The sequence below is a fragment of the Rhipicephalus sanguineus genome, chromosome 4 (assembly GCF_013339695.2).
Source record: "Rhipicephalus sanguineus isolate Rsan-2018 chromosome 4, BIME_Rsan_1.4, whole genome shotgun sequence".
Classification (NCBI taxonomy): domain Eukaryota; kingdom Metazoa; phylum Arthropoda; class Arachnida; order Ixodida; family Ixodidae; genus Rhipicephalus; species Rhipicephalus sanguineus.
In genome coordinates this window covers 198,866,432-198,887,073 of record NC_051179.1, presented here as the reverse complement: position 1 = coordinate 198,887,073, position 20,642 = coordinate 198,866,432, and positions in this window count along the sequence as shown.

Here is a 20,642-nt window from a genome sequence, read left to right as displayed (position 1 = left end):
CAAAATAGTAGAGAGCAAAATAGTAGAAAAGTAGAGAGAAAGAACAAAAATAAATAATGGGGGAAAAATAAGGTCATTCTGCCTTAAGAGGCAGAGAGATGGACCGTGAATTTATATTTTTTTGGTATAATAGCATAGATTTAATCAATGTAGATAAGGTATTAGGCCAACATGAAACAAGGAAGGTTTTTTTTTTCTTTTTTTTTCTTCGAGCCTGGTGGCAGACATGTCACCGCCCCGTTTTAAAGGGGACGCTCATAGCATCCATCCAAGGCGCCCTCTATAGGTCCCGAACGGATCGTATAGGCAATGCTGGATGGATGGATGGATGGTATGAGCGTCCCCTTTATAACGGGGCGGTGACATGTCTGCCACCAGGCTCGAAGGAAAAAAAAAAACATCCTTGTTTCATGTTGGCCTAATACCTTATCTACATTGATTAAATCTATGTTATTATACCAAAAAATATAAATTCACGGTCCATCTCTCTGCCTCTTAAGGCAGAATGACCTTATTTTCCCCCCATTATTTATTTTTGTTCTTTATCTCTACTTTTCTGCCACCAATACTCTAACCGTCTCTTACTTATTTCTATCGCGGACGTGTGCAGCTTTCCATTGTTGTCCCTAAAACCCAAGGCTTCATGTAGACTCGTGCCCACACGTATACCTGGGTGAATATCGCCATATTCAATCAGTACATGTTCCATCGTTTCCTTAGTTCCCCCGCAGCATGTACATTGTTCTTCTTCGTTACTGAATCTCGCTTTATAACTACGCGTTCTAAGGCAGCCCGACCTTGCTTCAAACAGTAAAGCGCTTCCCCTTGAATTATCATAAAACCTTTCCCTCCTTATTTCGTTTTTTCCCTTTCGGTAGTTACTCAGAGCCGGCTTCTTTTCCATCGCTGTCATCCAATAAGTCCTCTCCGCCTCTCTGACCTTCCGCTTAATGCTCCTTGTTGCCATATCGCCCGCACTGCTAACCGTATATTTACTGGTGAGCCTCCTAGTTCTTTTTCTCCACTGCGTGTCAACGCTTTTTCTGTACAAGTACCTGAAAACCTTCTCTGCCCATCTACTGTTCTTTATTTTCCTCAGCCTCTCTTCGAATCTCATTTTGCTCTGAGCTTCCCTCACTTCAAAGCCTGTCCATCCCATATCACCCTTTACAGCCTCATTTGTCGTCTTCCCGTGAGCGCCCAACGCGAGGCGGCCCACCGTCCTTTGACTTACATCCATTCCTGATTGTACCTCTGACTTCATGCACACCACTGAGTTCCCAAATGTAAGCCCCGGGACCATCACACCCTTCCACAGCCCTCGAAGCACCTCGTACCTATTGTATCCCCATAAAGCTCTGTGCTTCATAATTGCAGCATTCCTCTTTCCCTTTGCCACCGATGCTTTCTCTTGTACCTCCATATATCTATCCCCCTCATTTACCCATACTCCGAGGTACTTGTACTCGCTTACCCTCGGTATTTTTTGGCCCTGTATAAAGACCACATGGTCTTCGTGATCATTGAATACCATCAATCCACATTTTGTTGCACTAAATCCCAGTCCTAGAGCCTCACATTCCCTCCCGCATATATCTGCCAGTCGCTGTATGCGCAAAGCGCCGACGACGCCATCTGCCGCCACGGCTCGGAAGCGCTGATGGGTCCCGGCGAGCACTGTTTCCGCGAGCGTCTACGCGAGTGCACGGATGGATATGTTTTCATCGTGATTTAACGACTCTGTCGGGCCTCAGCGATGTAGAAAAATAACTGCTGCGTTGTCAGCTGCTCAAACACGCAGAAAATATCGCCAGGAACGCACTTCTACAGGTTTCCGGTGCTATTTCATGAGCGAGAGCGACGGCGGCGGTGGATTGCGGCTGTATGACGCAGAAGGTAAGCAATCGCGCTTTGTTTACGGCAGTGTTTGAACGATTACCGTGTTTTTATTTCTCCATTTATGTCGCTACGTCTTCAGCGAACGCTACTACGTTTACACTTGGTCGCCTCGCCTGCAGTGTAGACGCTACAATGCACATAAGGTTGTTATTACTGATAAGACGCGATGCCTAGGCTCTCTTGAAAAATGAATGGCGCGAAGCGCAATGCCAGAGAATGTGGGGCAGGTGACGGCTCCTTTACAAAAGCGCCGTGGAATCACACGTGTGCTGCACGAAATCGGCTGCATTCTACCCTGGGGCGTAGCCAGAAATTTTTTTCGCGGGCGGGGTGGTTCAACTATACTTTATGTATGTTCGTGCGTGCGTTTCTATGTATGCGTGTATATACGCAAACAATACAACAATTTCGGGGAGGGGGGGTTGAACAGCTCACCCCCCCCCCTCCCGGCTACGCCCCTGATTCTACCTAATGATGGCACTGGAATGCGATCACCGGTGCCTGCGTACGGCTCACAAAGGAGGTGGCTGGAGAGGATCCACTGAGAGGATCCCATGGCACGTCGGTAACGTGATAACGCGGACGCTGCGTGGCGGCACAAGCGGCGCTTCTGCAGCCCGACCGCGCTCGCCCGTTTTCTAAAAAAAGAAAAGAAAGAACATTAACAAGAAACAGCTCAATTTGCTTAAGAAAGGTCGAAATAATAAGAGACCGCCTATAGACAACGAAATATATCTTTTTCAGCGAAATTACAGGGGGTCGACGTATATGCACCGACGTTCTTATCTGAACACACCCAGCAAATACGCGCCAAGCTGCTATGGCAAGCAAGGTGACCACCAGCTCCGCAGTGACTCAGTCCCGCGCCACTAGCGCAAGCTGCCGAGATATTTTTTCACAAGTTTATCGTGCAGGTTTCAAAGTTTTACCAACGCTGACCCTTCGCGTGGCCGCACCCGTGAAATCCATGCGCCGGTGCGACAGCTCTCCCTCAAAATCTACTATAAAAAACACATGGCACGTAAACGAAGCTACTGCGTCGAGAAAGAACGTTCGTTCATGCGTCAACGCATGCAGGCATTAGTGATCGGGACATTATAGGCTTCCCAAGCAACGCTTAGCGGCGCTGCTGCTCTTGACAGGCAGCGCCATCTCCGGCAGAAAAAGAGAAACTGGGGTGTTAGCAGCGCGCGTTTTCGCTTCTCTCCACCGCGTTGCCGCTCGCTTTCCACGTGCAGAGCTCTCGCGGTGCACTTGCGCCGCCTCACAATGTACCGCTTGCAGTGCGGCTTCAAAAGGATTTTCAAGCTTGACTGGCACTTCCGAAAAGCGAACTTGATAAAATGAGAAAGGCTCGTCAATCACGTTAACGGTGAAGAGCAGACGATCGACAACAACGACGCCCAACTCAAAGCGAAATGCATTTCCCAAGTCGCGATTACACCGTGTAGGACGTATACCTCGAGGTAAGTCTCATTCTGTCATGTTAAAGATGAATAATGGTCCACATGCACTCCGAAATGAATCCGTACACGCTATCGATGTTCTGCGGCGTGGACTACGAATAATATGATTGTTGTTTTGATATGGCATGCTTACAGTAGCAGCCGTGTACTTTCGTGAACAAACGTTTGCGGCATGCGAAAAAAAGATTATACGGCCATGGCACTGTTTCCTGAGAAGGTTAGAGTCAAGTCCTTCGTGCCGCTGGAGAATCACCCGCCGATTAAGACGCGAGGCAGCTAGCTGAGCTTTAACCACTGTGAAGCAAGATGAACTGCTCGCCTCGTTTTTTCGGCTCTCGCGTCGTGTTTGCAGTCTCTTTTTATGATATCGACTTGACAGGCGTATAAAACCTGCTGCGTGAACGCGGCTAGAAAATCGCACAAAGTCAGAAGGTGGTTACTTCAAGGTTGCAATTGCAAAGCATGTATTAAGTGCCAGTTATATTTAGCGGCTTAAATATATATCACCCTAATAAAGTGACAAAAACAAAGCAAACCTGCAGAACGATGCCAAAGCTTGCTGCAAATGCATAGACGTCCGTTCCGGCGTGATAAAGCAGCCTTCCCGACGCGTGAAATGCAGGCGCCGAACTTCTGATAATGTGCCGAGTTCAGTTGAACTCAACCAACCGCGCAATGCTAACGGTATAACGCGAATGTGAACGTTCAACAACGACGGGTAGGTCTCACGAACACGGGGAATCAAAACACAAAGTTGCTTCACCTACAACCGTAACTGAACTTTAACAATACGGGAAGACAGCGAGTAATCATTAATGTAGTCGCTGCGTGCATGCGCCGCGTTACTTACCGATTCAGGTAGTCGGAACGAACGAAAGCGATGAACTCAGACAGCCAAAATAGAAGGCGATACAGCGCTGCCAGCTATCCACGCTTGCCGCCTTTATTTCTCGTACGACACGCCCGTGAAACGATACAGTTTAACACGTGAATCGTGTGCCTTGGTGTTGTCTGCACTGTTGTGGCTGGCCGCTAAACCGCAATACTTCGGACCACGCTTGCCCTTCCGCGGGGTCGCTTCTGCCATCGCGGAAATGCGCAGCTTCGCACAGCAAGCCTCTCGGTTCAACGTACCCAGCTGACAGCCCCCCATTTACCCGTACCGAGAGAAGAACGTGTGCGCACGTGCGCTACCGCTACCGTGAAAGGGGCTGAGTCGGCCGCGCAGAAGGTTCAGAGCTTTCCGACAGAGCCGCAGCGCGGCTGGCGCGGCGCTGTCGTCGCGCCGCAAACTTGAGCTTGGGTTCCCTATAAAGAAAGCGGTGTACTTACGATGAGCTCCACTTCGTAGGGAAGCTTGTTAACGCTTGTCTGTGGCAAACACTTGGCGCGTATGGTGACATTGTCGTCCAACACAGCTGTGACATCGGACACATGCCCACTATTATAAAGTGCGGCTCCTTTGCGCACCCTATCGCCGCAAAAGTAATTATTTGGGATGCGCACAAGCGGTAAATTGCACGCGCGCACTTTCGTCATGCTTGCAGTGAAAGGAGGCGTCTGCTACGCGACCCACCAGCGGTTCCAACGGCCGCCGCTACGCGGCTTTCAGTGGCGCCCCTATAGACGCTGCGCAGAGCGTATAGTTTCGCGCGGTAGGCAAAAGACGCTGCGCCTACCTCAGTTGCTGCCGTGTTTTCGCTGGTGCGTGCGCTGTTTGCGTCGTGCAGAGGAGAAAAAACGGTGTACCGACGAGCAGCGTCACGGTTATTTGCGCAGGAGCGCACAAGAAACATGGAATAAGTTTTTAACACGAAAGTGTTTTATGCCGGTGTCCACCAAGTACATCCGTCACGGATATGACGTTGATAAAATGGACGCCAACGGGTGAGAAAGAAAAAAACCAAGACTGGGAATCGAACCCACGACGTTGCGGCCGCGACGGCAAGCGCCCGACGCCCTACTGAGTAAGCTAACTCGGGAGATGCTACACACCGCGCGAACGCGCCTTACATCTTTCACACATTCTCTTTCGCGGCGGGCGGAGCTAGAGTTACTGTATATTGCGCATGTCTTCCAGAGCCGCTAGCAACCATGCATTGCGGAGAAGCTGACGCTCGGGCCAATTTTTGTATTTCTCGACGCCGCTGCTGCAGCTCACTCAATTAACACTAGTCATCGACAGCCAATGTTTATCGCCGGCCTTCGACACGCCAGACATGTTTATCGGCGACGCGGTAGGCATGTCGCCTGCAAAAAAATTCCGCAGCATATCCACGGGGTGAATGATGATAAGTGGGGCGAAGCTCTCGTACGGCAGGATCTTGGCGGCGGCGTCGCGCAGCTGCACGCCCAGTACATCATCAACGACGTGAGATCGGGCCGGTTTATACTAAAGGGTCGATGAGAGTCATGGCGACTTGCAGCTCACTTTAATTTTACATGAACGCTGTGAATTTTTATTGTTTAATCACGCACAGGAGAAATCTCACCAGGCACTACCTTGGAAGTAAACAATGGCTGCTAATGGGGAATGAGAGACAGAAGAAGTCGGCTTTTAGCTAACACTTACACTTCTACTTCTACTAACGTTTCCTACTGGAACATGCCAATGGCTGCTAATGGGGAGCGAGAGACAGAAGAAGTCGGCTTTTAGTTAACGTGCACGCTGCGAATTTTTTATTGTTCAACAACGCACAGGAGAAATCTCCCACTGGCACCACCTTGGAGGTCAAGATCTGGTACTAGCGTTAAGACTGGTTACACACTACATACAGGGGACGAACGGGTGCCGCTGTAACGAGCTTCGCCCCTAAAATGGAGTGCGACTTCATCGCATAGCTGTGGTTGCTAGCCGGACCTATGCGCTACTCTGCTACCTAAAGGTAGCATATACAGTGACTCTAGGCGGAGCGGGGCGGAGCGGGCCGGAGCGGGGCGGTGCCGCCGTCTGTGAGATGTGAAAAGAAGTAATGCTTCACGATCGACATTACTAGCGCTTACTTCGAGATTGCACGCGATATCGGAGGTCATGGTTAAAGCGTCTCGATACCAGAGAGGTGGACTGGCCGCGCTGGCGTCGCCGAGGCACCCTTGACGCAGTTACGTTCTTTGCCTTTGTCTTCGTGTTAGCGTGCGTCGGCTCATCGGAGTAGTGCAGCTTCCACGTGCACCAACGGGATTTCTCCGCCGCCGACTGCTTCAATTGCGAAAGCACCGACTGCAACTACTGCAATATGCATTGCAGAAAGGACGCGATTTCGACGGGCGAATGTCGTGCCTTGGTGGAGCGAGAGCAGCGCCTGCGAGACAGAAGCCAGCGGGACGCACGCGTTAGCGGCTCAGGCTACGAACCTCTGCCTCCCGTGTTACTGAAGCGCAGTGTGTGTTATGTATGCATGAGCACAGGCGTCGGCTACCCATTACTAGAAAGCGCACACCGTGCCGTTTCTCTCCTTAATTGAGGACGCTTTAAAGAAGTGCATACCGGGTACCAGTGTTGATTATGAGCGTGTTGATATCATCCTTACGCGGGATTCACGATTCGCTGTGTCCAAATATATGTTCACACCGTCAGCTACCACAACGGTTTAATCATGATCATGGGCGTTAGTCGTCGCGATAGACATGCTGTCAACATGGGTGCATCCACGTCAAACGGTGCTACAGCTGCCAAACACGAATAGACGTTGTACAAGCTCTCATATATCACTACACAATAAGCACTACTTCTGTGAAGACACGTTTCACTTTCGTGTTATACCGATTCCTATGACGGAGGGATCAGCCATGTTTTTTTTTTTCTTTTCCAGTAGGTGTTTAGGAAGACCGTCGCAAGAAATTAGCCGCAGCTGTAAAACGCGAGAACTTGTCTCCGGCGCCGGCTGATCGGTTATGTTTTGGGGCGGCTTACACAGCAGAAAGGATTAGCTTTGTCAAGCGTTTGTCATTGTAATGTGCCGCACCGCATTTTTTTGGCATACGCCTTGCGTGGAGGCATAACGAGCACGTTTACCTCAAAGCACGTTAACGTTGTGGATAGCATTGTCATATGCAGGTAATTGATGTAACTGCAGAAGTCTTAGACGCGTCAAAAGGATTTCGTTCTACTCGCGTGAACTAAAGGTATGGCTCGGTCATGGCGCATGTGTTTCCTTCTGCGTTGGCACGGTTCAGTAACGCAGCAGCGAACGAAAGGATGACTTCAACTATGCTTTTCCAAATCGTGTGCGGCTGCGATGGTATACCTGACACAAGTGTATCGGACGGGGCTGTTCTGGCTGCGGTGTTTTTCACGATATCTGCATACTATCTCTAGGAATTCACAGGAAAACAACTCTCGGAAAACTTGCCCAGTCTACGGGCTGTACGCATTTCCCGGTCTTGATTTGAGCGTACGAGAGAGCCGTGGTTGGTGGACCTGACGGCTACGTAACCGCCTTGTCCACCTCATGCAGTTGAAGCATTATCGCAAGAATATCACAGATGAAAGTGTCGCCGACTACTTGAGGGAAATGGGCCCCTGAGGATCTTAATAAAGTTCTTTGACTGACTGACTGACTGACTCCAAGATCTCCCTTGTCGTTTGCATGAATAACTTCCCTGGCAAATCTGTTATATGCGAGGATTTACCGCAACGATTCGTAACCATGTATTTTTACTCCGCGCATTTGCATATCGTACGCAAGAGCCTCTTGCTGACCTGGGTCGGTCGTTCTTGCAGTAGTTAACAAATTAAAACGTACACGTGTGACCTAGACTGCCATAACGGCGATATTTCGCAAATGAGTCACATTCCCGCCGTTTTGATGTTTTGATGATGTTCTCAGAGCTAGAGTCAACATGGCTCGTTCATTCCAGAGTCCCTCGTACAGCCACTGCAACTTCCTGTGTTGCGGCCGCCACTTGTGAACATGCGGGAGGCGTCCCGACGCGCGGTGCTCGGAGGCAGCTTTTGCACCTGGTGCGCCAGTTATCACGTGATCATAGAGGGCGGTAGCGAGTTTCTAGCTGGGCCGGCTGGGCGGAGCTAGAGTGTACTAGATAGGGGTAGTGGGGTGAGGGCGAGCTCTCCGGTGAGGCCACTTGCACCGACGACGGAAGATGGCGCCACTGCCACTTTCACCTGGGCGCCGCAAGCGCGCTGGGCCGGCCGCCTGCCAACCTATTGATGCACCTGCGCTCTTATCCAGTCTTTGAAGAGAATCCGCGCACTTTTTAACAATTCAGTCTCCCAAAACTGCTTATTGCATTTGAAAACAAGCAGGAACATTTTATTTACAACACGATACATCGGCAACAAATGCACGTAAGCGAGTTGAAGGGTCATCAATTTGCGCACAATTTTCATCGAAGTAGTCCTGCTCAGTTTAAGGTGCTTGGCCCTCTGACGCTTAGTGCTGTTAGCACTGTTCAGGCCTTTAACCAAAAAGTTCAGACGCGTAAGAACATAAAAAGAAACAACTTTGACACTAATTTTGTCACTGTGAATTGTGGCGAAAATGTTTGAGGCCCGTGTACTTAGATTTAGGTGCAAGTTAAAGAACCCCAGGTGGTCGAAATTTCTGAAGCCCTCCACTACGGCGTCTCATAAAAATATCGTGGTTTTAAGACGTTAAACCCCACATATTATTATTATTCACTGTGAATTGCGCAGCCCACGGTGTTGGAAGGAAGAAAGTTCTTGCTCACAAGGGCCACAACATCGGATATGTTGTTTGTGTGAAGTTTGCTGACACTAAAACATTCTGCGAATAGTTCCTCAAGTGTAGAGATGAAAATGTAAAGCTCCTTTGATGGATATAGAAGACTGCCCCAGTCACACTGCTCTGTGAACCCTGACGGGAGCCGATTCTCTGCTGCCTCACTTGGATTTATAAGAATGTTCCTGCATGATGAACAACCAAACTTCAAAACACATTTCCTGGCTACATAACCTGCCATGTAGTACACGAGTCGTGAGTCACTCTTTTCCACAACTAAAGACAAGTGGTGACTGCAAGGAGCTGGGGTTGAAACCAAACATTTCTGTGCTTCATACAACTTGCCTTGCACGAGCAGGTCATCGATTTTCTTTGGTGTGTCCTGTCGTGCGCATTAAGCAGTGAACTGACGATGTCGGGAGTTGCATTGGCACCACCAACACTTCTGGCAATATCGTAGAATGAAAGGCAGTTCACAGTGATCAGAAACTGCTCTGGCGACGGGTGAGCGTTACGGCCACTGGACTGTCGAACCATACCGAAGTGGTGCTCTATGGGGTCTGTACTCAGACGCGAAGTCAATATGTACTTGAATTCAAGTGATTCTGTAAGGTATTGAAGTAATAAGAGAGTGCTGGCATTGGTGACTCTCAGTCCTGTCACCGTGGGGTCACTTAGAAATCCCGTCTTTCCAGGGCTGCAGGCTTCCCATTTGCCCAGGTAATCGAGAAAGTTAACTAGGTCTGCAGCAGTGGGGGAAACAGGCCTTCGCGATAACGCGAAGAATATTGAACGAAGAAACTGCGCTAGAACAGCACGAAGACGAGAGGACACAAACACGGCGCTGACTAGCAACCATATTTTATTGCGTTTGGACGTCTATATATATACCGGGGAAAACACAATCAGGATACACATCGGGGAACAGGATAGCGCTGTAAAATTGCCAAATCAGCGTTTTGAAAGATACATTTCATATTTGCAAAGTGATAGCGAAGCTGCGCTGACACAACGTACAGTCTCCACTTATCTGGATGCAAAAAGCCTCAAAGATTTCACGTTGGCGTTGCTCTACATAAGTGCCTAGAACTTCACAATCTTTAAAAACTGGTTCGCCATCACATTTCCTACGGTGATCTACCAGATGACTGCTCACGGTCCCCGATGTGTATATTGTGTTTTACCCTATATATATTGACGTGCAAACGCAATAGAATATGGGTGTCAGTCAGCGCCGTGTTTGTGTCCTCTCGTCTTCGTCCTGTTCTAGCGCTGTTTCTTTGTTCAAAATTCAGTATGTACCAACAAGCCCAACTAAAGACACTAACGCGAAGAAGTTCAGCAGAACATGTTGAGGCGCGCCAAACATTCCAAATGACCGCACCCGGCATGCGCGCCGCCAGTGCCAGGTGAAAGGCACAGCAACGCCACCACGCGGCAGGTTAAAATTTCCGTACTTTGAGCTTCACTGCGCGCCATTGCCGCCAGCTCTCCCTCGCCCCACTACCCCTATCTATATAGTACACTCTAGAGGAGCCTACGCGCCGGGACGTCGCTATACAAGGGCCTAGATATATCGACGGCGCCTACCGCTGCTTACAAACATGGAGTAGGTCTTATATACACAAGAGATGTTTTACCAAGTTCAAACACATTCCTCTACCATCACATATAGACGTTACAACGTTGTTATATATGCAGTACATACACAATGTTTATTAATTTACGGTTGGATGCACTATATACATTTTGATGAAGTATATATACATTTGGATGAACCATAAACATTATATATACACAAGAGATGTTTTACCAAGTTCAAGAAGGGCGTCCCTCGATGAGTTCGGGGACTGGTCTCTCTTTAAAGATGGTTGCTTTATGATGGATGAACTATATGTATTACATATACAAAAGAGATGTTCTTTTACGAAGTACAAGAAGGGCGCCCCTCGATGAGCTTGGGGACTCGTTTCCCTTTAAAGATGATTGCTTTATGATCAGTAAAGTATGTTGCCAAGGGATCATCGATGATGGGACACAATGGAAAGTTCGAGAAGGCAACATCGATACAGGTGCCCCTGATGGTACGCATCGGAGAGCGTAACGTGACATGCGCTGGACTAGCCAATCGCTTTGCATGATGTCAACGTTCAGATATCCGACGAGTAGGAAGGGACCGCGTTTGAACTCGGTGCTGTATCGATGCATTGCCTTCTCGATGTACTTGGCGACGTCTCCTTGTGACAAGTTCGGTGCCAAGTACATGGCCATGACTATTATCCCGGATGAGAGCTTCACAGCGGCTTGCTCCCCGTTATGGCTGTGGCTGGTTATTGGCAACGCGAGATCTTCCCAAGCTGCTGCTGCGTTGCGAGCCCGTCGCGCTGCTGCCTTGGCTGGGGTGTTCATGCTGCGGAGCGGTAAGAGTGTTCACTTAGCTCCCGGCGAAGAGAAAGAAAGCGAGCCAAACGAGAGGCGCGGCCTTCAAGCAGTCACCTAACTAGCGCTTGCGCCGAGCGTGGTGTGTGCCGGATGGACGGATGGATGCTATGAGCGTCCTCTTTATAACGGGGCGGTGACAAGTGTGCCACCAGGCTCGACAAAAATCATTTCCCTTTTTCTTTACGTTGGCCTAATGCCTCTACTTTGTTAAAATCTATCTTACTACAGGAAAAAAAAAAACGTAAATTCTCAGCCCAGTTCTCTGCCCTTTACGGCAGACTGTCCTTATTTTTCTCAATATTTATTTTTGTCCTTTCTCTCTAAAATTCTGCCACCATAATTCTAACCGTCTCTTACTTATTTCAATCGCGGGTGTGTTCAGCTTTCCATTGTTGTTCCTAAAACCCAAGGCTTCATGTAGGGATTATACCCAGCCGAAAACAGACGAACGCAGGAAACGGTGAAGGAGACAGGAAAGCGGCTAGACTGTGTTCGTCTGTTTTTGGCTGGGTATAATTCCCTGATGCAATGCACCAACTAGCCCAACAACGAGTTCTACTAGCTTCATGTAGGCTCGTGCCCAAACGTACACCGGGGTGGATATCTCCACATTCAATCAGAATATGCTCCGCCGTTTCCTTATCTTCCCCGCAACATGTGCATTGTTCTTCTTCTTTACTGAATCTCGCTTCATAACTGCCCGTTCTAAAGCAACCCGATCTCGTTTCAAACAGTAAAGCGCTCCCCCTTCAATTATCGTAAAATGCGCCTCTCTCCTTATTTCATTTTTGCCCTTTCGGTAGTTACTTAAAGCCGGTTTTTAACACGAAAGTGTTGTATGCCGGGGTACACCAAGACTTCAGTGACGTATTTCCGTCACGGAAATGACGTCGAAAAAATTTACACGATCAGATGGCAAAGAAAAAACGTTTCGTCAACGGGCATCGAACCCACGACCGCTCGGTCCGCAGCTACAGATGCCGGACATGCTATCTACTGCGTCACGGTCACAGGCTCTAGTCTTTACAAACGCGCCTTTTATATCTACCACTCTCCCGGTCGGCGGGGTGGTGTTGCCCTCTGGGAGTGGTAAAGTAATTCGTCATTATACTGTGGCATCCGCGATTAGCACCTGCAACGCGTTACACGTCCGTCCCATTCGGCGCGTTTTCAATAGAAGTTCAATAGACCTCTCCCTGTTTGCAAACAGTGTGACGTCACTGGCAGTGTCCCGCCCCCAAGTCCCGCCTTCGGAGCAGGCGCTGGTTGGCAAGAAAGTTCCGCCGGCGGGATCTCTCTGCACAGCAGCGCTGCGTGTGTCTGCGATACTTCGATAGAGGTTTTTGCAAATTGCTATTTTATGAACTCACAGCTGTTGAAAGGAAAAGTCACTGCCTATAATGAACGATTCTGTTAGGTCAACATATGATTTGCTCGTCGTGGATGACAGCCATAAAAAAATCTTATGCTCTTCGAAATCGAACGCTGTACATTTTCCCGACGACTAGTGTTTGGAGAAATATTAGCATGGCATGGATGTGAACGTACTCAATTTCCGTCGCGAAACTCGCACTGCAGTTTTTAACGATGTACAGCATTGGCGGCTACTGTGCGCGAGGTCACGGATTAGATTCTCACTCACGGCGCAAAATTCTGATCGGAGATGAATGAAAAAAAAACATGGCTGATCCCTCCGTCATAGGAATCGGTATAACAAGAAAGTGAAACGTGTCTTCACAGAAGTAGTGCTTATCGTGTAGTGATATATGAGAGCTTGTACAATGTCTATTCGTGTTTGGCACCTATAGCACCGTTTGACGTGGATGCATCCATGTTGACAGCATGTCTCTATCGCGAAGACTAACGCCCATGATCATGATTAAACCGTTGTGGTAGCTGACGGTGTAAACATATATTTGGACCCAGCGAACCGTGAATCCCGCGTAAGGATGATATCAACAAGCTCATAATCAACACTGGTACCCGGTATGCACTTCTTCAAAGCGTCGTCAATTAAGGAGAGAAACGGCACGGTGTGCGCTTTCTAGTAATGGGTAGCGGACGCCTGTGCTCATGCATACATAACACACACTGCGCTTCAGTAACACGGGAGGTAGAGGTTCGTAGCCTGAGCCGCAAACGCGTGCGTCCCGCTGGCCTCTGTCTCGCAGGCGCTGCTCTCGCTCCACCAAGGCACGACATTCGCCCGTCGAAATCACGTCCTTTCTGCAATGCATATTGCAGTAGTTGCAGTCGGTGCTTTCGCAATTGAAGCAGTCGGCGGCGGAGAAATCCCGTTGGTGCACGTGGAAGCTGCACTACTCCGATGAGCCGACGCACGCTAACACGAAGACAAAGGCAAAGAACGTAACTGCGTCAAGGGTGCCTCGGCAACGCCAGCGCGGCCAGTCTACCTCTCTGGTATCGAGACGCTTTAACCATGACCTCCGATATCGCGTGCAATCTCGGAGTAAGCGCTAGTAAGTGTCGATCGTGAAGCATTACTTCTTTTCACATCTCACAGACGGCGGCACCGCCCCGCTCCGCCTAGAGTCACTGTATATGCTACCTTCAGTAGCAGAGTAGCGCATAGGTCCGGCTAGCAACCACAGCTATGCGATGAAGTCGCACTCCATTTTTGCAGGCGACATGCCTACCGCGTCGCCGGTAAACGTGTCTGGCGTGTCGAAGGCCGGCGATAAACATTGGCTGTCGATGACTAGTGTTAATTGAGTGAGCTGCAGCGGCGGCGTCGAGAAATACAAAAATTGGCCCGAGCGTCAGATTCTCCGCAATGCATGGTTGCTAGCGGCTCTGGAAGACAGATGCGCAACTCTCCTACCTAAAGGTAGCATATACAGTAACTCTAGCTCCGCCCGCCGCGAAAGAGAATGTGTCAAAGATATAAGGCGCGTTCGCGCCGTGTCTAGCATCTCCCGAGTTAGCTCAGTCGGTGGGGCGTCGGGCGCTTGCCGTCGCGGCCGCACCGTCGTGGGTTCGATTCCCAGCGGGGTATCTTTTTCTTGGTTTTTTCTTTCTCACCCGTTGGCGTCCATTTTATCAACGTCATATCCGTGACGGATGTACTTGGTGGACCCCGGCATTATACACTTTCGTGTTAAAAACAAGATAGACGCAAACCCACAGGTCTTCGTAGCTCGAAAAGTCATCGATGATCACGATACTCCCTCATGCGAATTCTGAGCGCAGCTTTGTGTTGAGGCAACGCGAACTGTGTTTGAATTTCTGGCTCTCCGCATTGGGACATTCGTTACATATTGCCACAGAAACTGCCAGTGCTCGAGTGCTACGCACGCCACTCTGTGCATTGCAGGCGTCATCGACATCCCCGTCACGACAAGCAAGACAGTGAGCCTCTTCGATTATTCGCTCGGGCTGCCAGACGGCAGCCAGCGGGCTGCCCGACAGCCTGCCAGACGTTCGTTTTTCACGGGCAGCTCTCCGGCAGCGCCGAAGCTCCGCCCACCTGCCGGAACGCTGCCGTAAACGCGTTCGTTTTTCCCTCTCCGGCAGCCAGCGGGCTGCCCTCGGATTCGCTCTCCTGCCGGAACGATTTTGCGCTGGCAGCACGCTGGCAGCGAGCAGACGACTTCTTTTTTTTTCGTCGCGTCGTCTGCTCGCGAATTCTTTGAGCAGAAGTTTGCCGCTCCGTTTGATGAGTCTTTTTCGGTTCGCTGCTTTCACGGTGGTTGAACGTGCATTTCACTTGTAGCCTGCGTCTGTCCTAACGCCACGAAATATTATTTTAAGGGGAGATGCGGGTCGAAAAACGCGAGTTTTCTAAAAAATTATCGATTTCTTGTTTTCACCTGTTTTGTTAAGATTAGTACCTCTACTGTTCTGAAAAATAAAATCAATGTCGAGACTCAACTGGAAATGCTTTAAAATTACGTCTAAAGAGCACAAGGTGGCTGTCAAAAGGCCGAAAGTGTGACATCTTGGAGCACCTTGCCGCTGATCATGCGCCGCCGCTCGCCATTGTCGACCGCATGAGGCGAAGAGCCGAGCCTCACTCTTCAAATAGCGACGGTTTCCCGCGCTGCTGCAGCGCAAGAAATAATAAAGAGAAGCACGCTTTTGCCGCCTTTTTCGAGCGCCGCGACTGGCTTTAAATCACGTGGTACGGATCGGGAGCCGCCGTTGGCCGTTGCGCGCGTGTGTGCTGTGAAGCCTACTTGCAGGATCCGTGTCTCGTGGAGCAGCGCAGCTGAACAGCGCTTTTCTCGAGTGCTTATCCGTTATGGATGAAGAAAGCCATAGGAAGCGCGGTCACCGGCCTGTGAAGTTTCACGCGGCGCACAAATTTCGAGGACGCCGGCGCAAATCAAAGCCGAACACTCAAACCACGAAAAGATCGTCTGCTGCCGCAAGGCGTAGTGGCAGTGACACCGATGCGTCCGACGAGTTTGCCGCGGCATTCGAATATGTGAGTGCCTCCCAGAAAAAGATCGGACTCTTCGAAGACGAAGAAAAATCACAGGACGACGAGTCTTCGTTGATTGCTGATATGACAGCACTGAACACGTTGGTTTAATCGAGGGCACTACAGTTTTGAACGTGTTCTGGAAGAGCTTGGCGTGCTCCTGCCTCATATCTGGTTGCTCTTGGCACATCACGGGACAGCACACGCCAGAAAAAGATGTCTCAAAAACTAACAGGAGAAGCAAGGGCTCGTCGGCGTGCGCTGAAGAAAAAATCTCTTGTCGAAGAGTCAGCCTGAAAGAGCCGTGAGGGCGAAACCTATGGTGCTGGCGCATTTTAATGGCAGTGGCCACTACAAGGAGGATTGTTCTTTCTTGTGTACAAATTTTGTCGCATTCAATGACATCTTTGATAAATAAACTTGCAATTTGGACTTTAAAACTCGTTTTTCTCAAAACACAAATTTTGCCATTTTTGTCAATGTGCCCCTCCTTTTTCGGGTACTTCTGGTGCTCAGATCTGCATGAAATTTTTTCCAAATTTTTTCCAAAGTACGAGAAATGCAATTATCTTGTTCAAGTTTCAACATTCTTATTATATAATAAAAAAAGTCATGTAAACTTTTACTAGGGTAGGAGAAATATGAACTTCCCACGTTAAAAATTTTCACGTCTAGTACATATTTTGTATGGACTTCCTAATTAGTTATTTGCATTCCACACTTTATTTGAAACATTATGAACTATCATTTGTAACAAATTATTGAAGTTTAGGTCTGAAAAGAGGGGGGGCAAAAGGCTTAAGTTTTTCACTTTGTCATGTTGCAGAACTAAAAGTATGCAACTTGCAAGAAAACTAATTATACATTTGAAATCAGCATAAAAAGTTCTATAATCAACTCAAGTTTCATTGCTCTAGGGTGAATATTAAAGAAAAAGTGTCTTCGAGTAGCATCTCCCCTTAAGCGAGGTGCAGACAGAAGTTCGCCCTCTCTAGAAGAACGGATGCGTTGGGCTGCACGATGGTAATCCCGTGTATGTGATCGAAGGTAAGACATTTCAGTGTCATGCGAGTAGTTTTTGTGTTGTTTACGTTTAGTTTGTGTCCTCGCGCAGCGCCGAAGCTTCTTGCGGTTTCAGTCGCTCTCCTCCGATTCTGATGGTCGCGATATGCGAATGTGATAGCCGTCGAGGGCCCCGATGACGTCTGAAAGGCCGGCTTCCGCCCCTTGGCGTTGATACAGCGCATGAAATGCACGCTTAATTTCTTCGCGCGGTGTCGTTGCTGCCCGGCCACTTGATCTCTCTCGCACTGATAGCAATTAGGAAGTCAAGAACACGCCGAATTTTGCCGTGCACACTCGGCCAACTCACGTCAAATTCGTCCGCAACTACATACATTGTAGTTTCCGTGCCGATCGAGATAGCCCGATCAGTACGGTCTTCTCAGCTGACAGCTTCGGTCTTCCGACACTACCCTGCGGATAAAATGCGGACCTCTCAAGCTATTTCACAAGAGCCGCAGCTGTGCTTCTTCTGGACAGTCGAAACGTTTTTCCACATACGTTAGCACAACCCGCTCGATGTATAACGGAACACGGTACACATCCTACCTCATTAGGCAGGCCAACAACAGGCTGATGGTGTGATCCTCCACATCATCAATTTCCTCTTCAATCGCATCGTAGGCGTGTAGCAGTTCTGCGATTGCTTGTAGCAGCCCAACGAACTCGTCTGCCGAAGCCGCCGTGTCTACAGACCCAAGATGTAGCAGACGACACAGAGCGAACGCGGCTGCGCTAGCGTGACGATGATGATGCTGCGGCTGCGGCGGCAGCCTCGGGCTGCCCGACGCTTGCCCGAGAATTTTGCCCCTCGTGACCGTGACGCATAATGACGCCATTTCCTGTCAGAAAGGAGTCCTCGGGCTGCCGTCTGGCTGTCTGAAGAGGGAAAATCGAAGAGGCCCATGGCCCGTATTCTCAAACGATCGCAAAAGGCGATAGTATCGCGTTTGGTGACGTAGAATTTGATGCGTTCAATAAGTAAAAAAAAAAAACACCTACCTGTGACGTCATTGTTGCAACTGGCCGTTGGTAATACGAATGTTTCACAACACAGGAGTGAGCGCACCGTACGAGCGCAGAACAATCCGAGTGCGCCGTTTTCGAGCGTGTGCTGCTGCTTCTACGCAGTGGCCAGGCTTGGCCGGCTTGGCTGTGGCTACTTGAAGTATAAGAAGTGTTGAAAGTGCTTTCAACGTTTTTTTTGTTCGATTATTTAATGCACAGTATAATATTTAAGGAATGCAACTTTGCGTGAAACGTATTTTCGTTGAGAGTTTAACACGGCGTACTCGGAGAGTTCAGCTGTAGCGTGCCGCCGCAGCGACATCGTCTCAAGGTCTCAACATGTTGCCGGCTCGCGATAAGCCACGCGAGCAACGCACGGTTCACGTTCCTGGGACGTTCAAACCACGAAAAAACACGCGTTGGCAAAGAACGAGTGCTGATAACACCCCAAGGTAATGCTCGATGAAAGCTTCAGCGTAAAAAATGCTGCGTATATCCACCGAGGATTGAATACTAGAAGCTACCGCCTACGTCACTGAAATGCTAGACTTCACCACGAACCGCCGGTTAACGGTGCCTTCGTTTATTGCAAATATGTCGAGAGCACCGTCGAGCACCATGACGCAAAATTGACGTCGGCGGAATTACCAGATGGCGCCCTAACTTTTCCGGTTTGCTCAATAGCCAATCAGCGCGCACCAAAGGCGATACTTTTGCGATTGTCGCCTTTTGAGAATAGGGGCCCAGTAGCAGCGCACCCACCAGCCCTGCATGCGCACGAGCTCCGATCGAAGGGCGAGCACGCATGACGGAGGAAGAAAGCGATGTTAGAGGCCAGTGGCTCGTGATATCGACAGAATCCACGTTCGCTGTCTTTCGTCCTTATTCGCTCTATAGGTTACGCCGACTAGCATTTTCGATGGAGGCGAAAATGTTTGAGGCCCGTGTACTTAGATTTAGGTGCACGTTAAAGAACCCCAGGTGGTCGAAATTTCCGGAGCCCTCCACTACGGCGTCTCTCATAATCATATCGTGGTTTTGGGACGTTAAACCCCAGATATATATATATAGAGGCGTTTTTTTCGAATGGGTCAAATCCATCCAAAGAGAATTTGAGAAACGGCAAAAATTTGCTATGCAACTAAATACAGCGCTGTCAAAGCTATTCTATGATAGGTTTTACATGTCGGCTAGGGGAACTTTCTGGCCACAATCAATTAAAAATACGCAGCGCATTTCATTATTATTAGCATAGAACATTGGATTTGGCTCATTTCGAATTGAAACATGGAATTCAATGCGGTATTCTTGAAAAAACTTTCTTGAAATTCGAGCAGTGGCACATTCTTGCTTCGTCGGCGTCGACATTGCTTCTGTTCACGATGTCGTCGACGTCTCGGACCGAGCTCTCGCCGATCTCTTCACTTCCACCAGAATCCATGATAATCCAGCTCCGAAGGGCAAAAAAAAAAAAAACTTGCACATACATCCAGAAAACAGCCCAGAGTAGTCAGGCTAGGCGGGAAATCACACGGAGGCTTCCACGTTCGCCGAATCACGTGATCGCCATATATATATATATATATATATATATATATATATATATATATATATATATATATATATATATATATATATAATGTCACGTGGTTTATTCACGTACAAACGTGAAGGAACGATGAGGAACGTCGAGGAACGTCGAGGGTCCAAAATCCAAGCAAGCGCAAGCTCGGGTCGCGTGGCTACCATTCACGATGTGGCTTGCTTTCTTGGCTGCTTCGTCGTCGTCTCGTACTCTTCACTACATAGGCCCCTGGTGAATAGCGGAGCCATCCTGGCGACCTAAGGCGTTGTCAGTATAGCGGGGTCGTAATAGGGCTTCAGGCGGCTGACATGGACGATTTCCCGACCACGACGACGTAAATCGTGGGATGCTGTCAGAGGCTCAACCTCATAATTGACAGGAGACGTGCGAGAAAGAATGCGGTAGGGCCCCTGATATCGGGCACGCAATTTCGAGGAAAGGCCAGGAGTGCTCGATGGGATCCAGAGCCAAACGAGGTCACCAGTCGTGAAAGTAGAGAGAGGTCGGTCGGTGTCGTGCCGTAGCTTTTGGTGGCCTTGGTCCTCGGTGGTCAGCGAACGGGCTAATTGTCTGCAATCTTCGGCGTATCTGGCAACGTCAGAAATCGCAGTATATTCAGACGAGTCCGGCGTATAGGGAAGCATAGTGTCCAGCGTGCAGGACGGGTCGCGTCCGTATAAAAGAAAGAAAGGTGAGAAACCGGTGGTCGCGTGCGTTGCGGTGTTGTACGCGTACGTGACGAACGGCAGGACGGTGTCCCAGTTGGTCTGGTCTGATGCCGTGTACATTGTCAACATATCACCGAGTGTGCGATTAAATCGTTCCGTGAGGCCATTCGTCTGCGGATGATATGCGGTGGTCATTCGATGAACGATGTTGCACTGGACGAGCAAGGCCTGAATAGCGTCAGACAGGAAAACACGCCCTCTGTCGCTCAAAAGTTCACGGGGAGCACCGTGGCGAAGGACAAAGTTGCGTAAGATAAAAAACGCAACCTCTCTTGCGGTAGCCGTTGGAAGTGCTGCAGTCTCTGC